The 24,990-nt window shown below is 39.9% G+C and overlaps 1 protein-coding gene across 1 annotated transcript in view; it reads right to left on the minus strand.

Moving 5' to 3' along the window:
• LOC119653090 overlaps nt 1-20,272 on the minus strand; it is a 108,443-nt gene extending 88,171 nt beyond the window's left edge. The window contains exon 1 of the mRNA XM_038057593.1: nt 19,444-20,272. The gene's annotated coding sequence lies outside the window, so the exon portion shown is untranslated. The remainder of the gene's footprint in view (nt 1-19,443) is intronic.
• Between the last annotated feature and the right edge of the window lie 4,718 nt (nt 20,273-24,990).

The raw sequence follows: 24,990 nt of genomic DNA on the forward strand, positions 1-24,990 counted from the left end.
ATTATTAACTTCATTTGAGCAGATATTGCAATGGCATGTGATTGTGTGTGTGTGATTTTTTTTGGTTGGATGCGTTCTTTTTGGGGCACATACTTTGAGCCGTCACACCCCTATAATTCGACCAGTAGAATCAGTTTCTTAAAGTACTAATCGAGTCATCTTATTTGATATCTCACGAGGCCAAATTTAAATTTAAAATTTGTTTTAAACCCTCCCCCTTTGGCATGTATATGGAGCCCTCTTCAAACCAAGGGCAAAATGATGCCACCCCTTGTATGTAAAAGGATTACACAGACTACACGTTCTCACCAAATTCTGTGTTAATTAGTCCGGCCGTTTCCGAAGCAATCGAGTGTGACAGGCAGACAGACGGTACGAAGGTCAGACAGATATTGAATCGACTGGATCAGGGCCCTGAAGTGTGTTAGAGCACTTCATTCAAGACCATATTTATTTATTTATTTATTTATTTAACAGGCAATAAGCATTGCAAACTTACTTATTGTCCTCAGGAGGAGGGGGACGCAATAATCTTATCCAATACTTTAAACTACTTAAAGCAGAGAAATTAAAAGGACCAAACTGTTGCGCGTTGTAATTTCGGCAAAGCCGAGGAATCGGAGAATGAAAGTAGACTTCGGGCTCTGTGAAGGGTGTTATAAGACGCAGGACGGCAGGTCATGTCGTTCGCGGCGGAGCAGTCCATCAGACCTGAGGAAAGTTTAGGAAATGTGCATAAATCCAGATGGGATCTATGCTGTTATATGAAGGGGAGAGGGGGGGGAGGTCGTTGCTAAAAAATAAAAATAACAAAGGGCCCGAAATAGATCCCTGTGCGCCACCAGAGGAGGGAGAGAATGAGCAGGAACTGCACCCGTCAAAAGAGACATGCAGGATCGGTTGGAAAGGCAAGAGGCAAGCCATAAGGCAAGTTTTATGGGAACGCTAAGAGATGGGAGTTTGGATGGAAGTATCTTATGATTTACAGTGTCAAAAGCTGTAGCGAAATCAGTGTAAATGATATGTATTTCTTGCCGTGAACGTCGTAAGAGACGTCGTAACGTCAAGCAGGTTGGAGGCAGTGGACCTACGCTTAACAAAGCCGTGCTGCCTTTTCATTATGTGGTGGCCAAAGTGAGTGAAAAACCAGTCGCTGACATATCTTTTCAAGATTTTGGAACTGGAGGAGAAGAGGGAAATAGGACGGTAATTCCCGGCAAGCGTACGATCGCCACTTTTATAAATGGGGCTGATGAGAGCCTCTTTCCACAAGTCGGGAAAATGATTCTCTTCGAGGCTTTTTTGAAAATAAAAGATAGGGGAAGGGATATGGACTTACCCCATTTGAGCAAAAAGAGGGTTTGGAAGACCATCGTAGCCAGAACCCACATTGGCATCAAGTTTGCCAATGAGGCACTCGACATGGAGAGGGGTATGAAGGGGAATGTTAGGCGATGCTTGGCAGGCTATATCCACTAGCGGAAATGATGCCGAGGGAGGAGGGGGAACATAAACTGAGGAAAAGTAGTGGCAGAGCAAATCGCTATATAGTTGGAGGAGTTAGCTGAGGAGCCCAACAATTTAATGGACGGAGGGGATAGATGAGTAGGACAGCGGGAGTTGCGAATGTGGGACCAGAAAGATTTGAGGTTTCCGCCCTTTAGTGAGTTTTCAACACTGGTCAAATATTCGCATGGGTTCTAGAAGTGTGTTTTTGATAAAGCTTTCTGTGGATTTCAGTGGTGAATCAGACAGGGTAAGAAAGTCAACACTTAGGAGAGCAGAAGACATAACAGGAAACAAGATCAGATAAAATGGCATGGTCATCCGTTAATATAGAGAGGAGGAGAATCCAGTTGATTGCCGCCAGGGCTGAGTTGAGACCTTCGAAGTTCGCCTTGCGAAAGTTGAACTTGGTAGGCTTGCACACAAAAAAAGAGTGGAGTTGGGATATCTGAGCATCGAACTCGAGAACAGGATGACGGGTGTCTGGGGCAATGTAAGACGGGGCAGGAGGAGATTGGGAAAGGCAACACAAAGGAACTTTAGAGAGGACAAGGTCCAGAAGATGTAAGTGGTTTCTAGAAAGGTTAAACTGGGAGGTGGAGGAAAAGGTGATTTTGGCACGGAGAGGGGACTTAACAGCTATTAGGGCACCTCCGCCGGTTATCTTGCCAAGCGCAGCGCAGTCACTGTCACAACGAAAGACAAGGTAATCTTCGAGGAGTTCGGAATCTAAAATCCTGTCACCCAACCAGGTTTCAGAAATGCAGATGATGTAATATTGGAATGCTAAGGCAGATAGCTTGGTCTTTAGACCGGGCGGGCCATAAATTTTCACGAAGCTTAGTCCTATGTAATGGTACATTACAGGATTACAGTACCCTGTAGGGTCGTGAACGTTAATGAGGCTTATATTTCTAAATTTGCCTCGCAAGCGCAGAGTGCATAGCCGTTCGTTTATGTTTTCAAAGCTAACAACAGCAGATTTCATTTTTTGGCTGACTAAGAAACCTACTCCGAGCACATGGTTTACTGAATAGCCACTATCTAGGTAATCTAGGTAATTTGGTGGTCATTAGACTTTTATTTGCGCAATTAACACGCCTGCCTTTTGGAAAAAAGATCTGTCTTTTTAGGATAGCCTGCGTTGCAATAGACAGACTTATTATACATTAGAAAAATGTTGGAAACTCGTACGACGCTGTGACAAAGCACGACCAATACAGCTCATACACTAATTGTAATGAATAACTTGAATTTGTTCGAGGGCCACTGACTATCAGAATTAGTCGAAGTTAAGCAAAAGATACAGCCACCCTAAAAACCTGGAGACATAAAATAGGAGCAGAAATTGACTGTGGCCCCCAAATGCTGAAGTTCGACTAAAATTACCGCCATACCTGGCAATTAGGAATAAAATGCAAATAGAACAAGTCGGGAAACCGGAAGCTGGACACTTCAGGTACAAAAGGTTTTGTGTTTTGGGTTTTAGTACATAGCACGTGATATATCCATATATTATGTGAGAGTATCCACTTTCGGGTGATATTAACATTCGTAGTCTTGAATTTTCAAAAAAGCAACAACTTTGACGTATTATAACTTTGTTAGTAATAGTGCGATTTAGAGAAATGGAGAAATTAAACCAGCCCGCGCCATTGAAGTAGAATAAGCAATTAAATCGGGAAAAGCAACAGAACCTCACGACATCGCAGCCGAGCTCTATAAAGTGTGGAGATGGGAACCACCACTCTGGCACAGTGAGTTCTTTAATCGGACTTTTGGGAAGGATACAGCACCATCTGACTGGTAAGCAAGCACTACCGTTCTAAAATTGAATAAGTCGGAATCTCGGACTTAGGGCAAATCAAAATAGGATTCGGAGGAACTAGAAGAGAGATCTCATGCTGGAACTGAAAAGATCCGAAGATAACAAAGCAGAGGGCTTTTGCAGCCAAGTTAAAAATATACTTGGGGAAAGTTTTGCCGCGCGTGTTTAGAAGCAAGAGATCGTTATACAGTCTAAAGATTTAAATGCGGTCACCTATAAGGCAGAAATTTTTACCGGAAGCGGCAGGTGACCTGAATACAAAAAGACACTAAATGCTGTAGAAAAATGGGTCGCTCAAGACTTGCTCTCACAGCCACCCAAGAATCAGAGATTCAAGTGGCTATAATAAGTGAACCCCATAGAAACCCTAACAATAATGTGTCTATAGCTGATCCTACCAAGCCATACAGGAATGTATGAAGCAGCCCACAACTGGGTTCATATGGGCAAAAATAGATAACATGTATGTCCATAATTGCTGTATTCCTCCAAGTCTGACGTTGAATAATTCAAGGACATGTTGGAAAGATTGGCCTTGGATGCAGGATGCATCGCAGGTGACTTCAATGTATGAGACACAGAATTGAAAAGTTCAACGACGAATATAAAAGGGTTGTGCCTCTGACTTTTGTTATTCCTTCACTAGCTTGTGATATGTCCTGGAGCGTAAGTGTACATTACACCCACTGTGATCACCAGGCAATAGTCTTCAACCTGAAGAGCGAGTCAAGCAGTTGGAGACCGGCTCATCCAAGAATGAGGGAAACGTCAGTTTGGTCTGCAAAAGTAATTGACGAGCAAACATTGGTAGATATTTAGGAATTTACCTATTTATTCCAATTTGAGATTGCAAAGGGAAAGTTCTTCGTGAGCACTAGTCTTTCATGCGACATTCCAACGTATTTTTGTTTCGGATGTGATTTACCAACTGGCCCAAAATCATCTCTGAAGAATTAATTATAACGTCTCGGTATATTTCGAACGTTGATAGCCCTGCTGCGCCACAGATGTGCGGTTGGGCAAGGACACTATATCAGGTACAACTTGGAGAGAGCCTTCCACATCACTGCATGCATCTCGACGGCATGCGACACACCGATGCCAAGATATTATACTTTCCTCAGTAGAAGGCTCAACTGCTGGTAAAATAGTGAATTATTCGGTCGACGTGCCATCGGGCCAGACGAGCGGCCCAGAGAGAAATGGGTACGACTAACCAGGAGGTGAAGCAGCGTGCTTACAAGGAAGCTCGAAGAAGCTCTGCGCAATGGCGGATAAAGGCCCATGGGGAAGTACCTACTGAGTCGTAGTGGGGAGATTCAACGGTTAGGTAGCTGCGCAAATTACATATCCCGATTTCCTAAGGAAAATTGTTCAGGGTTTTTTTCCCTTAGGAGAGTACGAGCTGTTACTGTCAAAAGACACCTCTAAATGGGGCTGTAATACGACCAGTAACGACGAAAGCGATACTGGATATTTGCGGCAGGCTGGGAGACAACAAAGCACCGGCCATCGATGGTATATTAAACAAAGCCCTTAAGCTGGCTGTTAAGTGGAGGTCAGACATATTTGTAGAGTCGTTTGAAGCATGAACTAGGCCGGTTGAAATCTTATAAGAATGTCTGTGGCGACGATTGGTGTACTCAGTTACTTAACTGCGCTTGTCGTCAGCTATGGAGAAACACCATATCGCCCTGTTTACATTGCGTTTCTGGATCTAGGAGAAGCCGTTTGACCGTCTGCCACATAAACCCATCTCGTGCGCTCTGCGACAATACCTAATACCAGAAGAACTCGTGCGCTGGGTTAAATTGTATTCCCGTGATCCGAAGAGTAAAGTTCGAAATGTGGTTGGTATATCAAAGCTGCTTCCTGTCTCTGTCGGCGTTTATCAAGCAAGCACACAACAACTTAGTGCCTGACTGCTAAGCCTTCCGGACACCTTACCAGTTACCACTATTCAAATGATATAAAAATTTACTCAGGGTCTCCTTGCTTTCCGGGGCAGATGATTGAAAGTAGTGTCAACAAACAATAAATTAATTATCACGCATTGTTTACCGCTATTATAAAAACAAAAAAATTTGTAATGTTTTTTATTCCACTTTCATATTTATAAAAATGAGGCGAATAATATTCTCATAATTAATAAACAAATAAACTGGAAAGTTAATTTGCTGAAAACAAACTCGATATTAATTGGTGAACTATATCAAGGGTTTTTCAATGTTAACATCCTTCGATAAATGTTATTGTTTATTCAAAAAGGACGAAAATGGCACAGATTATTATTACTACGAGTGTTTATTTAGCTTATTTTGGCATGGATGAATAAGGGCTATTTAGAAGGTATTAGGGACGTTAGAGTGGATCTCTAAAATTCGATGCAAATTTACCAGGCGTTGAGTTACTGGAGTTGCCTCATAAAATCTTCCTTGCACGTAAGTTGATAGAAAAATTAACAATCAGGACAGCTATTATAAACCAATCGTTGCCGGGAATATCAACGGAAAAAGCGATATAATTTCATGGTCGGCAAGGAACGATGAAAGTAGATCGTTGATAGAAACTATGTAAAACCCAAAACGCTGCAATATCGATATTAATTGCTGATTAGAATGGTTCTGACTCGGAATCATGCATTTCAAGAAGCATTGTATATCTGCACCCAATCTTTAACTTGGGACTTAGTTGACACAAGAAATACCAAAATATTATCACGAGGATTGTTTCTTCGTGGACCTGAAACTCAACGTGCAGCACCATATGAAAGCAAACAGAAAACGGAAGGAAGAAAGAAGATCATTGTCATTCAAACAGCCATTAGTGCAACCATTGGCGATCTTACTAGCTGACCCGACAGACTTCGTACTGCCTCCATCGATAAATAAAAGACCTAAACTTTTGTATAAAATAATTTTAAAACAAACAAAACGAATCCGTATTTAATAAAAAAGCATATCGTGAAGCATTCCGTTTGCGGATTCGATCAATTTCATTATGTCGTGATTGCTGTTGTTGTGTTTGATGTGCACGAACTCGTTGCATTCCAAGCCCGTCTACTTCATTATCACTCACTGAATAATGCAATTCTGACAGCAATACGACTATTTTCTTGATCTGTGTCTCTCTGGTCATCAGTGCGGTCAGCACGTGAGGTAGCTCTTCGCACATTTGATTGACTGCGACGACCTAAGTCAGTTCGTCTTCTCCTCGGCATCGTAAATTGTAAATAATCAAAGTGAGAAAATTTTTCGCTCACTTAGCAGTAAAGTGTTACACTCCCAAAATATCAAAAAATAAGTCGGGAACGGGGAAGCTAGACGCTTCAGGTATGAAAGGTTTTGTGTATTTCTTTTATAAAGAGATTTGAGTGTGCATTTGTCCCATTAGTATGTAGCACGTTATGTATATATTATGTGAAAATATCCACTTTCAAGTGACATTGGCATTCATAGTCTTGAATTTGCACAGAAGCGACAGTTTTGACCTAGTATAACCTTGTTAGTAATAGTGCGATTTTTATCAAATTTGGCTATATGATGTAGCCTACATTGTTGCAAAATTTCATGATTCTAGGGTAAATTTAATGGGGGTTTTCCTGTCAATTACTAAAAATTATAGTAATGTACTATTATTAACTTTATTTGAACAGGCATCGATATGGAGGGTATTTCGGAGCCTAGGCACCATATAGTGGCAGCCCCCTGATTTTTTTTCAGATTTTTCGGTTGGGTAGTTTCTGAGAATGGGTTCGTTAGAAAAATGATCACTTTCAACCCCCCGCACTCCCCACCTTTCCAACAAATGTCAAAACTAAAACCGGCTTCGAAAAGTAATGACTGAGACCTTTAATTTGATACCCCACATGACTATATTTGATGAAAAAAAATGTACACCCCCCTTTTGTATGTATGGGACCCCCCCCCTCAAATTCAACGTAAAAGGATGTAACTCACTGTATGCGTGAGCGTTCACAGTTCCCACCTTTCTACCAAATTTGGTCTCAATCGCTACCACCATCTCTGAAAAAAATGCGTGTGACGGACAGACAGACAGACAGTAAACCGATTTTAATAAGGTTTTGTGTTTACACAAAGTATCGCCAAAGTAAAGAAAGTTATAGCGCACTCATAGATATCGTAACACAATATCGTAATACTTCTTTCCGTGTTCTAAAGTGCAACAGGATGGATTGACATATTAGTTGGTTGGCAAATCTAATGTTAAATATTATCATTGCGTTCAGAAATTTAATTTGTAACAAAACTTAATATCTGGTCTAGGTCTAGGTAGTCTAGTTTGGTCTTGAAATATTTATGGAAATTCAGAGAAGGTTTAAACGGTGAGAAACAAAAATACTAAACTAAAAATACTAAACAACATGTTCTGAGCTGTGAAACATTTGATGTCTTTTGTCCTTCTAGAAATAAAAGATTGTCACTTGGTTATCAAATATTTCTAGTTGCGTTAAAAAATTAGTCCGTTTCATAGCTGTAATATGAGGTCCGATGAACACAGTGAGTGATTGAACTTTATTGAATATCAATAAAGTTCAAATTGACTCTAAATTTTATTTAGAAAAAAACGTTTATATGGGAAGAAGAAAAGTGCTGTTTTTAGGGTTTTACCGGCAATTATTCGAATTTTTCTCACCTTTTAAACCTTCCCTAGACCTCCACAGACATTTCAAAACCAAGATAAGAAGATTAAAGAAAGAAACTAAGGGAAATTTGCCATCCACCAGGATAATACCCCCAAAAGTCTTCAGCAACTCTAGGGTCGATGGGATTTGCGATTATCTAATGATCATTCTGAAGCTCCAGTGAAATGTTCCGTGGCCACGCGCTTGCATGCCCCCGAGCTAGCCAAGCTCAGGAATGGGGGCAGGGGGGTCCTCGAACAGTTCCATACCTCAGATGTCATTGTACAAAAACCCCCGTGTTCTTTACCGTCGTTCTGCACTGAATCCTAAAAATTGAACAAACGTGAAATAACAAAAAATAACAGCTCGACCGCGCGTGTGAAGCCCGAGTGCCACGATCGAAAAGGAAGATGCACGGCCGATTGCATCCTCAATCGATGTTTCTCCTCCCTCATAACATATGTACGATGAGGCGCGACCTTTGAGGTTGTCTCCTTGCCTTGGCATCATCAGGCGATTTTATTGGAGAACGCCTCTTTATAAGGAGAGTTTTGCGGAGGGAAAGGGAAAAGGAAGGAAGGAAGGAAATCATAAAGAATTAAATACATATTTCTTGCACAAGTTGTGCCCTTCCTCAGTACCTGATCAACTGTTGATCAGGCACTGAGAAAATATATCTTTATGTACATATTTATATCCTGTTTTAAGAATAAATTAACTCTTTTTATTTATTTTGATTCTATAATAGTAAGAAGCGTGGATAAAATACCGATTTTACAAATTATTGAAAATAAAAAAAATTAATCGAAATGAAACTTGACAAACTAATCTCCCGCGGGGTTCTGTTGGATCAATTTTCCAATAGTGTAAATTTTACGCATTTATCTCGTATCTATCTTATATTATTATCTATAAATAAAAACGATGTTGGTTCTTCTCTTTGCTGGGAATTTCAGATAAAAATTAAGAATTAAGGAGAATGTGTGTTAGTATCCGATTATATAAATCATTGATCCTACCAGTCCCTGATTCCACCCTGGCCTTGAATTTCAATATTTAACGGGGGGCACTGCAGAAGCAACAACTACAAAAACACTAATCATGCCTCATCCAGAAACAAAAGATGCCTAGAGCATGCTCCCGACTGCACTATGATTCCTTGCCGACGTTGTTGCATATGCCGCAAAGCCGCCGACACTACAACAAACTCAGAGGTAACAGGCTTCATAGAATATACATTGTCATCTTTTACTACTTTGCTACAAGCCAGTTCATATGGAACTAGTTAATGACTTTTCAACGGAGATATTTTTAATAGCCCTCAAGCGTTTTATTGACAAGATTACGAAGTTATCTAGCAAATTTCGTAAGGACTCAGTATCGACTAGAGAAACAGCAAAGGTTTCCTTTTCCATTTCATTCGCAGCTGTGAAATCAACTAAACATATGTTAGTCCGTCTATCTATCGTACAAATAATCGGAAACTGCGCGATCAAAATCGGCCCTAATTTTAAAACTACAAAAATCCAAAATGAATTCGCATGCGCTTCACTCCAGTCAGAAACAAGTGTTACAAATGCACTTAATAATAAGCAGCATGTGAAAGCAATAGGCTAATAATCGAGTATTAGCACAGTGTAAAGTTAAAATTTGGAAATATATATTTTGGGATTTTAGAAGAAAAAAAAGTTGAGATGATTTTGTAAATAAAATTATAGAAAAGACAATAAAAATAATCATTTCAAAATTCATTTTCATATAATATGTTGTATTATATAAATCAATGTCGGGATGGGAATCAGAAAATTAAAAGGAGCTAAGGTGTAATAAAACGTTAGAAATAAAAATACTTGCTTGCTTTTAGCGGCATCAACCATTACACATCATATTAGTGGTGGTAGTACCTCCAGGGACAACCTTGAATAGCGTTAATGTCAATAAAATCTGGACCTGTTCGCACTTTTGCTGCTCACTCTCTAACGTCCTCCCCAACTAGTAGCCCAGTAGCCCCTTGGTATCCCTGCTGACAGTTATGAAAGGCCAATAATACCCGAGGGGGCAGAGCTGCCCATCAGGCGATTACAGAACATGATTGATTGGGGCAGAGCGGGGAAGGATAATCCACACGAGAGTTCTTTTTGGAGAAGACGAATCACGTGTATTTGATCTACAACAATCAAAATTGTAGAAGTGAAACCAAATTACAAAACAATATTCAATGATATTTCTTGGATTGGATGAAAATATTATATAATCTGGCGAAAAAGTAAAAAGGGCAAGTAATTTAAGATCATGTTCATAAAATAAGTGATAGATATCTCGCAGTGGTAAGTTTTTGAAGTGCATTAATTAAACAAGTCGGAATACCGGAAGCTCTCGCTTCGGGTATAACGGTTTTGTGTTCATCTTATGTAAGAAATTTCAACCCACATTTTTCTATCCGTATATAGCTACAAACCTCATATTTTTCCAAACTACGAGACATACGTAAGTATATTTTACAGCCAAAGATATTACGCGCGCCCTAAACAAACAAACTGCCTATTTCCGAATACTGTACACATATATGCACGTATATCAATTGATCGTACCCATATTTCCGATTTCTTATATCTATCTGAATTAGGCACTATCCGCAAAGTTCATTAGCACGCATATACTATATACCTACATACGCGCATGTCTGGTTGGAGTAATTGATATTCATATACAAATGGCTAAAAAACTAAAACAAAATAATTCTTTCCGACCCCATTCATAAAAACTCATTTCGTTGTGGTATTGACGAATTGACATGTGATGATGACGTCATGCAGGTTGTAGAGTGCACGAAGTTGACAAAGAATGGTAAAGTTTTACATCCTATAACTTTGTTAATAATAGTTGGGTTTGCTTCAAACTTGACCAAATTGTGCATTATGTTCTTCATTACACGCATGCCAAATTTTGTACTTCTGGGATGAACATAAGGGGGGTGCCGGGTAAATTTCCAAAAGGTGGAAATATACTATTATTGACCTTATTTGTGCAGATATCGGAACCGGATATATTTTGAGGCCTAGATTTCGTAGAGATGCATCACCGTGATTTTTTTCAGATTTTTCGGTTGGATAGGTTCTGAGAACGAGACCTGTTACACTTTTTGTGGGTCATATTTTGAGCCCTCATTCCCCTATGTTACACCCAATATTAAATATTGTCAGTTTCCAAAAGTACTAATTGGGACCTTTCATTTGATACCCCACATTGCTACATTCTGTGAAAAAAAAATTAAACTGAACACAAAATGGCGCCACTTGCTGCATGTAAAGGGAACACCAGATTACATACTCTCACCAATTTTCATGACAATCGGTCTAGCCGTTTCCGAATAAATCGGGTGTGACAGATAGACAGACAGACAGACAGACCGACAGACAGACAGACAGACAGACACCGTCTCGATTCAAATAAGGTTTCGTTTCACACGAAATCTTAAAAATGGCAAAAACACGTAAAATGGGTGATATGGACAATGGAAAATAATTGCCTTATTCCTTAAAAATTGTAGCAAACGACAAAAAGCGGTCGTTCTGGAAGGACGAGAAAGACTACATTAGCCGAAGACAGACTGATGCGGAAATTCTGCCTGCGGAATCGGCTCAAAAGTTTATCGGATATTAAAAGGAGCTCAAGGACGCCATTGGAATAGAAGTTGATAAATCAACTATTCGTCGGAAGCTCAGAAAGGGCGAATTTCATGGGCCACGAACAGTGACAAATTGTAATATTCTCCGATGAATTCCAATTTAATATTTTTGGGTCGGATGGGATCCACCACGTATGGAGAAGATCAAGTTAGCGATTCATTGGGGAGTATATCCAGACCACAGTATGCCAGGCGGAGAGCAGGATGATCTGGGACTGCTTTCGTGTGTGAAAAGACTTTCATTAATTAATGGAAGAGTCAATAGTCCAGCCTATAAACGAATTTTGGAGAACCATCTGATACCTTTCATTTAAGAGCAATATCAGTATTCAAGTGAGATCATTTTCAGGACGATTCTGCGCTCTGTTGTCTGTTGAAAACTTATGGAGACTAACGAAGAAAAAGATAGCTGAATACAAGCCGAAAAGCCCACATCAGTTAGTTTTAATCCTCTGAAGGAAGTGAAATGATGATATTGATCTGCAAATTGTGCAGTATCTCGTTTCATCGACGTCAGCCAGGATTAGAGCCGTAATTAAGACAAAATGAAGCGGAACGAAATTCAAATTAAACATATATGAAGTTCTTGTTTAGTTAATAATTAAAGTAATAAATAAGTAAACAAAAAAATTATTGTGATTCGAGTTTTGTAATTGATGTAATAAAAGAAATTCACCCTTTTTTGGCAAAGTAGACTAATTGGCAATAAAAGCCCCCCCCCCTGAAAAATTTTAACTAGGTTTTTTTCTCCAAAAACTATTTTTTGTGCAAAATATCAATACAAAAAAGTCCTCATATTTACTTTTTTCATCAGCTCGATATTTTTTTTTCAAAAATCAGATTCTCTTGCTGATCGGATTTTTTTGCCCAGCACTGTATCATGTGAAAATATCCACTTTCGAGTGATGTTCATATTCAAAGTCTTGAATTTGCAAAGAAGTGACAGTTTTGACCTATTATAACTTTGTTAGTAATAGTGAGATTTTCATCAAATTTGGTAGAATGCTCTATGCTGTAGCCTACATTGCTGCAATATTTCGTGATTCTAGAGTGAACTTATTAAGGGGGGTTTCCTGCGAATTGCCAAAAATTATTTGCCTAGGCTTTAGTTGACTATTTTCTGGAAACAAAAAGAAAAATAGGAGAGTTCCCTTTTACAAACAGAAGAGAAATGACTTTAAATTTTCCACATTATCCCAGCTTTTTCATTGTCTTTACTTTTTCAACATATACATGCAATAAATCACGATGGCCTCTAACATATCAGAACCATGGCTACCGCCATTGAAGGAAATTTTAATTCGTTATAGAGCAATGCTGTTTTCAAACTTGTTTGAAAGTTCAGTGAAAACCCACCAGTGATTTGAATCTTGTTTTATTTATTATTATTTCTGTAGGAAAGTTATTTAAATATATCAAATGATCTGTTTTAGAAAAGTAGGGTTAAATATCTCATCCCGATGTGGAAAATGAGAAATTTTTAGACGTTTAACTCCAAACGACTAGCCTGATTTAAGACAAATTTGAAAAACTAGATCGCTTAGATCATTCTTCATCAAAAAATATGGCAATTCTGAGGTAGATAGTTCATAAGATGGGACGCTCTCAGCAAATATGATATCACTTTGACTTAGAACAGATTCCTGACTTTCCTGTGAATTCAGGCCTTTCGGAAAGAAAGGTCAAAGCCCATGCTTTTTTGAGAAGCCCGCAGTGAAGGGAAATTAGATTGATTTGGTAATTTCAGGACGCGCATCATTTCCACTGCAGGCTTAGAATTTTCTGACTAAACTCTGGCTTTGGCAAGGCAATTCGATAACTTGCAGCAACCAGATCTGTATGCTAAGGCAAGAGGGGGTATGCGGGTTCAATACTCACAGGGCTCACACATATGATTCATTGAAGGATTGTATTTACTACTTCCACAAAAAGATGTTAATCGTGGGCATTACTAAGCATGAAGGGTCCAGTACTACTTATTTTTAGATAGGTTACCAACTACTTTACTGGATATGTTGACTGAGGACTCAGGGGCAACCATGATATTGATTCTCTAATACCTTTTTTCCCTAGACACAGAAAACTTTAATTTTTTGGTATTCACTTGAAATTGACTCTGTTCATCTCCTTCTCTAAATGCAAAGCTGTTTGGGCAAGATTTATAACTCAATGAGAGAACAAACAGATGTCGTCAGCATAGTCCAGGCTTTTGCCCGTTTTGGGCGTCGTCCGGATAAGGCAACATAGAGAACATCGCCGATATCAAAAAGAAATAATATCAGGGGCAAGGTTCATCCCAGACGGACCCCGTATTGTCCTTCAAATTGCTCTAAGATTTCACTTTGATACAGCACATGGAATTTCGTGTTATCAGATAACGCTCTGACAATAGTTATCAATTGCGTAGAGCATACCAGATACACCTCCTATTCACCTATTTATTTATCTAAACTTTTCACCGCAATGATGAGAATGATGTTGATGTGATCGGCGCCGGTTCAACTGTTCCTTGATAGATGTAAGGATAATTTTAGTTATCATCCTTGGAAGAACAGGATGCGGTGAACGCCACAATCAAAACAGATATCCTTCTTCAGAATCTTAATGATCACCTTTTTCTTCCACTCATTGGGAAAAATCTTAGATCCTTACATTAACGAATGAGTGAAACCAGCAAATCTTCTGACAATACGGGGCCTGCACAGTAGAGCTCGTCAAGGTGGTTTCTCTCCACAACAAGTACAACTTCTCCGGATAAGATGGCAACATTCAGAATCGTGGTAAAGTCTTCCTTCCCTGTAGAATACAATTGCTATTCACCGTCGATGAAAAACCGCTGTTAATGTTTCCTCTACGATGAGCGAAGCATTTAAGACCACGGCTCGCTCAGCGCAGCCTGGTAACGTCGTTTTGGGACGTCGCTGACAACTTCTGCGGCAACAAAGATTGAGGAGCTTTTGGCTTTAACACTATTGAGCAGGTTGTTTAGAGATTAATTTTTTGTCTGCTACGTAGCTTTGTACTGGTGACGGGGTACGCCGCTCCTGAAATATATATTTCAATTTAAAACTAAAAATTGTAGGTTGGAGGAAGCTACTCCACGGGTTGTTTAGAGCTTGTATCGTTTGTGCTAGGCAACAAGTGGACTGTGAAAGCGGCTTTTATTGAATTTAGATGACCGACGCTCTGTTCCTCTGCGGTCATATGTAGTAGCGTCACGTAAACAATGGTTAGCGATCCTCAGGTGATGATGCCTTTTAAGGTCTATGCCAATGTCTCTTTTCTTTCGTATATTCAGTAGAAAATTTCTAAATTTCTTGCTGATCACAATATGGTTGATTTGATTTGATTTATAGCTAGTCATTCGGATCCCAACTAGCCTTATGGCAGGCACTGTGCGCGAATTGGCCATAGTTTACCCGATGAGGAAGTGTTGAATGTTTCAGAAGTTTACAAACATTTTATACCATGCGTATCCCCGAGCATGGTGTTGGCAAAAGCTAATTTTACATCCAGATCACTATCAGGGTGTCAAATTTAGGAAGCATCTTCTGTCCACCATTCAGTTACTCATAGGAATTCTTTTCTTCAATATATTGGAAACATCCACTCGCATATTGCACTACCTAATTTAATGCCCATTAACCTCCGCCGGAAGCTTGCAGTCAGAACCCTGTCTGAAACTAACTCCCAGGTCAATAGAGCGCCCGTTGGGGTAGCCGTTAGAGGCAAGTTATAGCTTATTTCGTTAGTATGCCGGATCGAGTTGGTAAAAGCTGCCATTCTGGGTGCCCTCGATTCCTTTGTTGAGGACCAGGAACCAGCCATAAACCGTTTTCGATTGCCAAGGTAGTGTGAATAAGATCAGTCATTATCTGAGGTGTCGCTGACGTTACGGCAGTAAACAAAATACATATAAAAGTTGCAGTCACAAATTTTATTTTATTTACTTGTTACGATTAGCAAAAAATATTTACTTAGAGTGTATTCCTTACGGCATAACGTTTCTCCTCCTTTAATATGATATTGTGTAAATTTAGCAGTTGAGTCCTGGGAATAGAATTATGCATAATTGCTCCTAACAACCTCTGCTTTAGGAACCAGGTCAAGTGAAGCCACAAAGAATGCAAATGTTTTCAACTTACCGCCTTGTCTAGTCTGTGATGTCCAACAGCATAGATAAACTCCTCCAAATGGGCATTGAGTTATGTCAAGAATCTAATGGTCAAGATTTAGTTTGTAATTCTGTCACCATTAAGTCCATAAAATATAGTTATGCAGTGTAGGAGGGCACGCCAAGAAAAGGATTAAGTTAAGAGGAACTGATATCCTTTTTGATGAGTATTTGAAAACAGAATCATTTCTTTAGAAGTTAATTTTGACTAGCGTATCAGATTTTGTTTATTTTTTTTAGGGAAGAGGTTAGGAAAGGGTTACCATTTAGAAATGAGAACTTATACATGAGCATTTTAGAACTAGTAGCCACTTATGATCTCTGACCTTAAGTGTTCATTTGGAAACCGGAACTGAACATTCAGAAGTTTTAGTCCCATCCGAATTCTTATTTCTTTAATTACTGGTACCCGCTGGCAAGCTAAGGGGACAATGGACCCCGTAGTTTCCTCAATATACTCTACCTAATTTCTTGATACCCATCCCGTCAAACTTATTTTAGAAATTGTATTTTTAAAATAATTAGTTTTATTTTGTTTACAAAACCCTACCACTTTGCACATTACCCCATAACTCCAAAACCCATCCCCATTCAAATATTTCAATTTTTAACGTATCATCATCATCAACGGCGCAACTACCGGTACCCGGTCTAGGTATGCCTTAATAGGGAACTTCAAACATCCCGGTTTTGCGCCGAGGTCCACCAATTCGATATCCCTAAAAGCTGTCTGGTGTGCTGACCTACGCCATCGCTCCATCTTAGGTAGGGTCTGCCTCGTCTTCTTTTTCTACCATAGATATTGCGCTTATAGATTTTGCGGGCTGGATCATCCTCATCCATACGGATTAAGTGACCCGCTCACCGTAACCTATTGAGCCGGGTTTTAACCACAACCATTGGTATCGCTCATAGATTTCGTCGTTATGCAGGCTACGGAATCGTCCATCCTCATGTAGGGGTCCAAAAATTCTTTTCTTTTAACATATCAACTTCTTAATTTGCAAAATGCTTTCACCCAGGCTAACTCATGCTGCATACTATTATATGTAATCCCAACGTTTGTTTTTGGGTGGGGTGGATGATGTGCTTTTGCTATGATCCGAAGCTGGCCTATGAAAATTTGAGGCATATCAGCTATTGATATTGTCACCGCCGGCTTTGAATTTCAGGGTCAAGTTCAAACAGCTTCAACGGGAGCTGAATCGACTGGCTAAGCCGGAAAGTTAAAGTTGTTGAGCTTGCTGAAAAGCTTATAGAAGTGAGTTTTATACCCGAAGTAGGCCCTTCGATTGCATTTGACACTCTCTTCATGAAAACTGTATTCCGGCATCATAAATCTCAGTTTTTATGATACGTAGATTTCTTGACAATTTCCATATGGTGAGTATTTTTGTTGTATGAAAAATAGGAGACTAACCCATGTTCATAAAACGTTAAGAAAGGGAAAAGGTATTAAGAAATACTGGGTTTGCGCCATTTTAGTTTCACTTCGTCTACAAAATAAAAAGTTCAAAACGTTTTCTTTGTTAAATATTTACTTTTGAATTAATGATTTGAGGACTTTCTATTCCCCTCCTCCTCTCTAACCGGAAAAAGCTGGCGCTTCAGGTATGAAATTTATTCTTATATAAAGACTATTTCTTATATAAAGACATTTTAGTGTGCATTTGTCCCATTAGTACGCAGCAGGTAATATATGCATATATTATGTAAGAGTATCCACTTTGGGGTGATATTGACATTCATAGTCTGGAATTTGCAAAGAGGCGACAACTTTGACCTATTATAACTTTGTTAGTAATAGTTCACCAAACTGTAGAATCATGCTCTATATTATAGTCTATATTACTGCCAGATTTCGTGGTGTTAGGATGAGCTTAAAGGGGGTTTACAGCCAATTACAAAAAATTATAGTAATATACTATTATTAACTTTATTTGAACAGATATCGGTGTAAAGAGTATTTCGGAGCCTAGGCACCATATATTGGCAGCTTCTTATTTTTTTCAGATTTCTAAGTTTGGTAGTTTCTGAGCATAGGCCCGTTAAAGAAATGATCAGTTTCGTCCCCCCGCACTCCCCAGCTTTCCAATAAATGTCAAAACTCCCAGATTTCCGTACTCACTGAGACCTTTCATTTGATACCACATGACTATATTTGATGAAAAAAATGTACACCTCCCTTTTGCATGTATGGGGACCCCCCTTAAATTCGACATAAAAGGATGTAACTCACTAGATGCGTGACCGTTCACAGTTCCCACCTTTCCACCAAATTTGGTGTTAATCGCTATAACCGCCACCGAGAAAAATGCGTGTGACGGACAGACAGACAGATGGACGGACAGACAGACAAGAAACCGATTTTAAATGGTTTTGTTTTACACAAAACCTTAGAAAGGGACTACTCAAAGGCCGGGTCCCATTATTCATCTGATTGAAAAGGCGATCAATCGTGGATTTTCCCTCTCGATCGTGATACTCAGTTTAACGGCTCCACGCACGCGTGTCCCTTTCAAGTTCCGGCCCGAACCCACGAATTTGTTAAGGACGTGCGACATTTTTGCGAGGGACTGAAGTGTTCAAAGGACCCTCACATTCGCGAACCTGGCTAGCATAGAAGCAACTAAGCGTGTGACTACGGAACCTTTCGTTGGAATTTCAATATTTGTGGGTTTAATGAACAATTTCGCTAATGTTCAGGATTTGAGAAAGCTCTCCCCTCTGGTTGTCTCCGGTTACTAAGGATGACCTTTAGACTATCGCCGAATCACGTTCCGTCATTAATTATTTCCACCTTCCTTCAAGCAGCTGGAATAATAGAATCCCGCTGCAGACAGACCATTTCCCCTAGACCCTCAACCGAAGAATAGACGTAAAATGAAGATTCATTCATTCATTCGTTTCAAAGCAAACAATAAGCGAAATTATGTATAAAATTTATTTGAATCTAATTCTTAATAGAAAAAATGAGAGATGACGAAAAAATCAGTTTTCACTCAATTAATAATGATTAAATCCCTTTATACTGTGTTCCCTAATCCTCACTTTGTTATCATTATATTGTCTAATATAGTTTAGAGAGCTGGAAAAGATGAAATTACCGGTTTGCGAGTACCATGCCTACTATTCGGACATCGTGATGCTTTGATTCGAATTTGAATTGAGTGATAGAATAAGGGGGATTGTGTAACTAATAAACACTTCCTCTTTTTTGAATCCAAAATAAATATATTATTTATTTCATTTCAAGGATGCAGCCGAACTGTTTCTAAGAAATTTGAAGAGGAAACCCTTAGATGATTTTTCAAAGCTTCCGAACCAATGGCATTATTTTGAATATGGTATACTTTCATCGATGGAGTGTTTCATTTAAGCAAAATGTAGCTTATTCAAGTTCAAATTAAGGAGAATTTGTTAACTCGTTTCAAAAAGATAGGCCTGCTGGGCATCAAATGTTCACATTATATCATTCAGCCAAGAGCATCCAGCAAAGTTTTCCATATCTACATAAAACAAATTTTCCAGGAAAGAATTTCTCTTTATATCGTTTATTTTGCATGCTCATAACAATGTTTCTTAAGGACAATATTGCTTACCAGCGAATTCTGAAGTTAATCCAAATCCGATCACAGCTGCAAAGTTTCTTCCTTATCCAATTACTTTCGAAGAAAACATGTGCTCCGTTGAATAAACTTTCGCTTTGAACAAAGAGCACTTCCACTTGTCGTCGTAAACACTAAAAATTCATGTGATTTCCCCCAGCTCCCGAAGGAAACTCTTACTTGTTTCACTCAAGAAATCATTGCATAAGAAAACGAAAGACGCATCCCATCCACATACGAGTAGTAGACAGGAGCAAAGGTGAAAACTGATAAACTTTGCAGCAACGACCAAAGCGGTAACTGCTCTCACTACGTAATTGACATCTTTTTGCACAATTCGAAGAAATTTAAACTTCACGAACACTTACATCAATTTCAATTGCACTTCCTCACTTTCTCGAGAGTAGACCCTTCAAAACTTCTCTCGTATCAATCGCTTTTCACTTACTTTGTTCAAGGAAGCGCTACCATGTGAAAATCATCCCTTTACCTCGTGCCGGCAAAGGCCGCATCTTTGTAAGACATGAAAATCCACTTTTGTTTTGACAATAAATTTCTTGAATTCTTAATAATTTTCACATAGAATTGTATTTGAGAATATCCTGGTAACCGCCGTGCTGACCAATTTTTCCGGCTGACAAAAATCGTCAAGGACAGTGGAGCTGTTTTCACTTTAAAATCACTCGTAATTGACGAGCATGAGTTCGCTTCATGGAAAGCACTCAGAGGACCTCGGACTGACAGATTTTGAAAGATCGTCGGTAAACGCCTTTGAGGAAGACCATAAAAAATGCCCGTTTCGCGGCTAAGATGACATCCCAAATTGACAAAGGACAATCATGTACTAAACTGGGATCTTTGGTCTCCATCGCATCAAATCTGTCCGAAATAAGTCTTAATGTGAAAGTTTTCCTGCTTTGTCATTCTTACTCGCTACTTCGCTGTACCTTGTATTCTTCGGTTATCTGTAGGGGAATAAGTTTTGCGCAAATTCGTCATTATGCCTAGGAAATGGTTAGTTGCAAAGCTGCGCTCGGTTTTCGTGCACTTCTAGTCCAAAAATCGGGTAGCTTTCTTCAGAGCGCAGATTCTTAGATACATCCCACAGAATGGGGAATTTACTCGAAAACATTTCATTGTTTAACACTCATTCATGATGTTGCCGTTCTTACACTCCTGATGTCCTCTGCGGTTGTTTTCCGTTTACTGACAGATTTATCTCTTTGTTGTTTTTAGATAATTAAATAGCAGTTACGGACTTTAGAAGAAAAAGTGCTGCGGAGGATGCTGGATGTTTAAAATTTTTTGTCACACTTCAGATGTTTCTGCACATATAAATCTCGCTGAATTATGACATATAAGTTGCCTCACCATTACACAATGGGTAATAGGCTCACTAATGATTCGCCAGAGCAATTCATTTCAAATGGTAAACAGTAAGCCTCTAAAGTACTCTCGAAAGCAATGCAGGACATTGCAATGGTTGTGCCGAACGTCGCTGTCACCATTAGGGAGCACTTCTGCTAACTTGAGGTCTAGCTAGCCTTTTACCTTACTAGGTTCATTCAAAACGACGCTCAGCATGGGACTCACAAACAACAACAGCAAAATCTGGCTTGAAACTTCAATTTGAAGTGAAATTATCCATAACGCGTATGACAGGACTTCCATGAGCTTTGCCGGGTCGGTGCTTCGTACCATAGACTTGGTAGTCTAGAAAGATGCCGATTAGTACTTGTAATTCTATTTGGTGTTGGCTAATAGTACTTCTTGCTAAAAGAAAAATTGATTCTGAAGCGTTCTTGCTTACACTAGTTCCGTAAATGAAGTTGGACCATCTTTGATTCCAAGTGAGTTGCAGATCCAAAACACTCTTATACGACGTTTGAGCTTCAGTATCAGCAGTATCGGTATCAGCAATAAAGTAAACTGGCGCAAATCTGTCAGGAGCTTTGAGCTTGAAATTAAGGGTTCTCTGTTTGACGATTCTTCTTCTTTTTCTTTGCGATGTGGGGTGGAGGTCACCTCATATGACGCATACGCTTGGAACTGTTCAGTATGATTTTGTGTGTCCAAAGTCTTGATATTTAAAATGCTTATATGTCCTTATTGTTTTGTTAGTTATTCAATTGTTATCCTTAAATGCAAAAGGTGTAGCTAGTTTCAAATTAATTGTGGTGGTTACTATTCATATACTATGCTATGGACACAGAAAGAACACTCCCGCAGAAGTTTTATTTTCCGCGGCTTTGTGGCATCTGTAACATTTCGTTCATCTTGTCCGGTGACAAGCTGATGAGACACTCGTCATCATCGACGGCCCAACTACTGATATTTGATCTAGGCCTACCTCGATAAGGAACTCCAAACATCCCGGCTTCGCACTGAGGTCCGCCAATTTGATATCCTTAAAAGCTGTTTGGCGTCCTGGCTTACACCATATTTTCTGACTTAGTAGCACCTCTTATTTACTCCAATACACCCATTCGGATTTCCTAATTATGTCCCGACATTCAATTATATCAAACAAAAAAAAATGTATTCCTCCTTATTAGTGCCAGTCTAATGTCTGTCCTTTTTTAAGAGGTGGAAATCTTCCTTGCGTTAGGTACGTCAGAGTGTGAGACTTTTACCCACTAAAACCTCCTCCAACTCACCCCTACTCCGTGGAACTACCCGTAGGTATTACATCACGAGGCGGAGTTAGCTTACTTAGCTAGCCTCTTTCCATCGCGGGGTTCGTAACCGTGCCTGCCTCAATTCTTCTGATTTTCGCAGTTTATCTTGGGTTGCTGGGATCATAGAATTGATTGCATCCCAATTCTCATGCCCAGCTGCCATTCTCCGGACAAAATTTTCTGGTGATAGCACTTCGCCTAGAGTTTTCCCTAGGTTCCTCCTTTCTTCCGCTACATACGCTGAGACGGTCCTGAAGGAAGAACACACCCTTATGGCTGTTCTTCTGTAGACTGCACTCAGTTTATGTGCATTGCCTAAAATATGTGTACAGTACGGTAGAACTCCCCAACCTGACTATGAACCGCCTGCAAGTATGCGCGGTCCTCCTACATTCGGCATCATCCTTGCCAGAGCCATACTCCTTGTGAATACTTTTTCGTAGGTAAGTTTCTATGTCCTGATTAAAACTGAGTTTTTCGTTTATCATCACTCTCAAGTATTTGATGGCCGACCATGAAAGTTATGATACGATTTCCGATTCTAATGCTTCCGTCTTTTCCTCCATGAGTGCCAACCCAGCGCTGTCTAATGAAGCCTTAACAATACTGATTACTTCGCTTGAATACAATTCAGCATCTTCGCGATGCTTTGTGACTACAACCAGTGCTATGTAGTCGGCGTAGTGCACCACCGTAGCCTCCTACGCAACCGGAAAGTTATCCGTATATCATTATACATGATGTTCCACCATAGTGGGCCGAGTACAGAGCCTTGTGGGACACCCGCAGAGACAATGTACTTCTTGGGTCGTGGGTGTTATGCAAGTAGCTGTCAATAATAGCAGCGACGTAGGTGCACTCCTTGGCCTTGTCCTTGTCCTTTCTCCCCAGACTTTCAACATCGATCGGATCGATCGATCTTGATTTTGCTGACATTTCGGTCTAGGTCTTCCAGGTCGGGGTCAGATTTCACCTTTTTCAGTATCTCCGCATACGATAGATTTCCTTTGCTGGAGATCACAATTGCTTCTTCGCAAATTCGCACCGTTTCTGGTTCTTTATTTGTTTACGACCTTAGTCCAAACACCGTTTTTATTAACCTTCGTTTTCGCTGTTGTGTTTCCCTTTTGAACTTTTAGTTCAGTTTGTTTAACTGGTCAAGACGTCTTTTTTTCCTTTTTTGGTGCCTGTTGATCGAAGGTCGATGACCCTGTGCTTTGGTGTCACTTGGGTCGCCTGTGACACTGTTGGGGTAGGGATGTTCGGCTCTGCCTACGGTTTTCTTTCTTCTTCCTGCGACCTATTGTAAAGTACCCTGCTGGCTCGCATCATGCTCTTAATGGCTTAGTGCATTTGTGCTATTGCTTGATAAATTCGAACAGCTCAACTATTTTAGCCGCAAGCTGCATAAAGTGTAGTTCTAGGTCAGGGCTCAGCTTTCGATGAGCCTTGGCCAGATTATTCCTTTCGCAGACTCCTTCACCTTTTTCAACTGCTGAGACCCCATGAGCTTTCTGTTTTGCCGTCTTTGATATTGATGAGCTTCTCCTAAATGGATCTATTTGCTGAAGTACTCCGACCTCTTGATCAGATCCGAAATCGCCTTTTTGAGCCAGCTATCTCCTTTCAGGGGGTGCAAATTTATTTTTCATTGAATATAGTCATGGTATTAAATGAAAGATCTCAATTAGTAGTTTAAAAATCAAGTGTTAGTTTTGAAGCGAGTAAGGAGGTCATAAAGGGGTCACTTAAATTAACGGGCCTTTCTCAGAAACTGCCCACTTGAAAAATGTGACAAAAATAATTATGTCTTTAATTGGCACCTAAGCTCCGAAATACCGTCCATACCGATATCTGCTGAACTAAAGTTAATAATAATATAAAAAGATATTTTTAAATTTTACTGCGCATCGCGACCGAAGTTCATCCTGGACCCGTAATGGTCGCATTAATAAAGGTTTTAATATGAAGCGGTCATAGCTTGCATGCGGAGGTCACCAATGCTGTGGCCACCATGCAGCTCGTGGTGATCTCTGCGAATGGGTTGGGCTTGATACTTACCCAATTCAAATTCCATTCGAATATCACTGCTAAACATGTCTGTTTTTTGCAACAGACTAGTAGCGACACACAATTTGATGTTATCTAAGTACATCTTGTGTGTAAACTCGCACTTAGCACGTAGGCAATGTTTTATTCGAAAGCCCTGTCCCCGCTATACAGCGTGGTATTCATGAATGCCGCCGCCTCTGTCCCCACTGACTACTGGTCACTAGTTCCCACAGTGGCCTCAAGCTGAACACGCTCTCTGATAATGACTAGTATTATGGGGCTAAGAGTACCGGCCAACGCTTCACAGTCAAGTGCGCGTATTGCCGGAATTTTGAGACAAGGGGCGGACTTAGTCACCAAACCAAAAGACTCGCTTGTTATCCGTACCGACCCCCAAATTTCTCCTCCCCCCCCCATTATTAAGTTTTTGTGTGAAACAAGTCTTAGAAGATTAGAATCGATTCGAAGTCTGTCTGTGCGTCTATCTGTCTGTCACATCCGATTTACTCGGAAACGGCTAACCAAATTGTAACCAAATGTGATGAGGAATGGTGAGGACATGTGGTCTATGAATCCCTTCCCATGCAATGCGTGGCATCATTGGGCACTGGGTTGCAAGGGGGGAGGCTCCCTATATTTGTGAAAAGGGGCTCAATTTTTTTTCACAGAATGTAGTCATATGGAGCATCAAATGAAACTAATAATATTTTCGATACCGGATAGGACATATGAGATTGAGGGCTCAAAATGTGTACCCCAAAAGTGTAACAGGTCTCGTTTTTAGAACCCATCCTACCGAGAAATCTGAAAA

This window comes from Hermetia illucens, chromosome 3 (assembly GCF_905115235.1).
Source record: "Hermetia illucens chromosome 3, iHerIll2.2.curated.20191125, whole genome shotgun sequence".
In the NCBI taxonomy this organism is placed as follows: domain Eukaryota; kingdom Metazoa; phylum Arthropoda; class Insecta; order Diptera; family Stratiomyidae; genus Hermetia; species Hermetia illucens.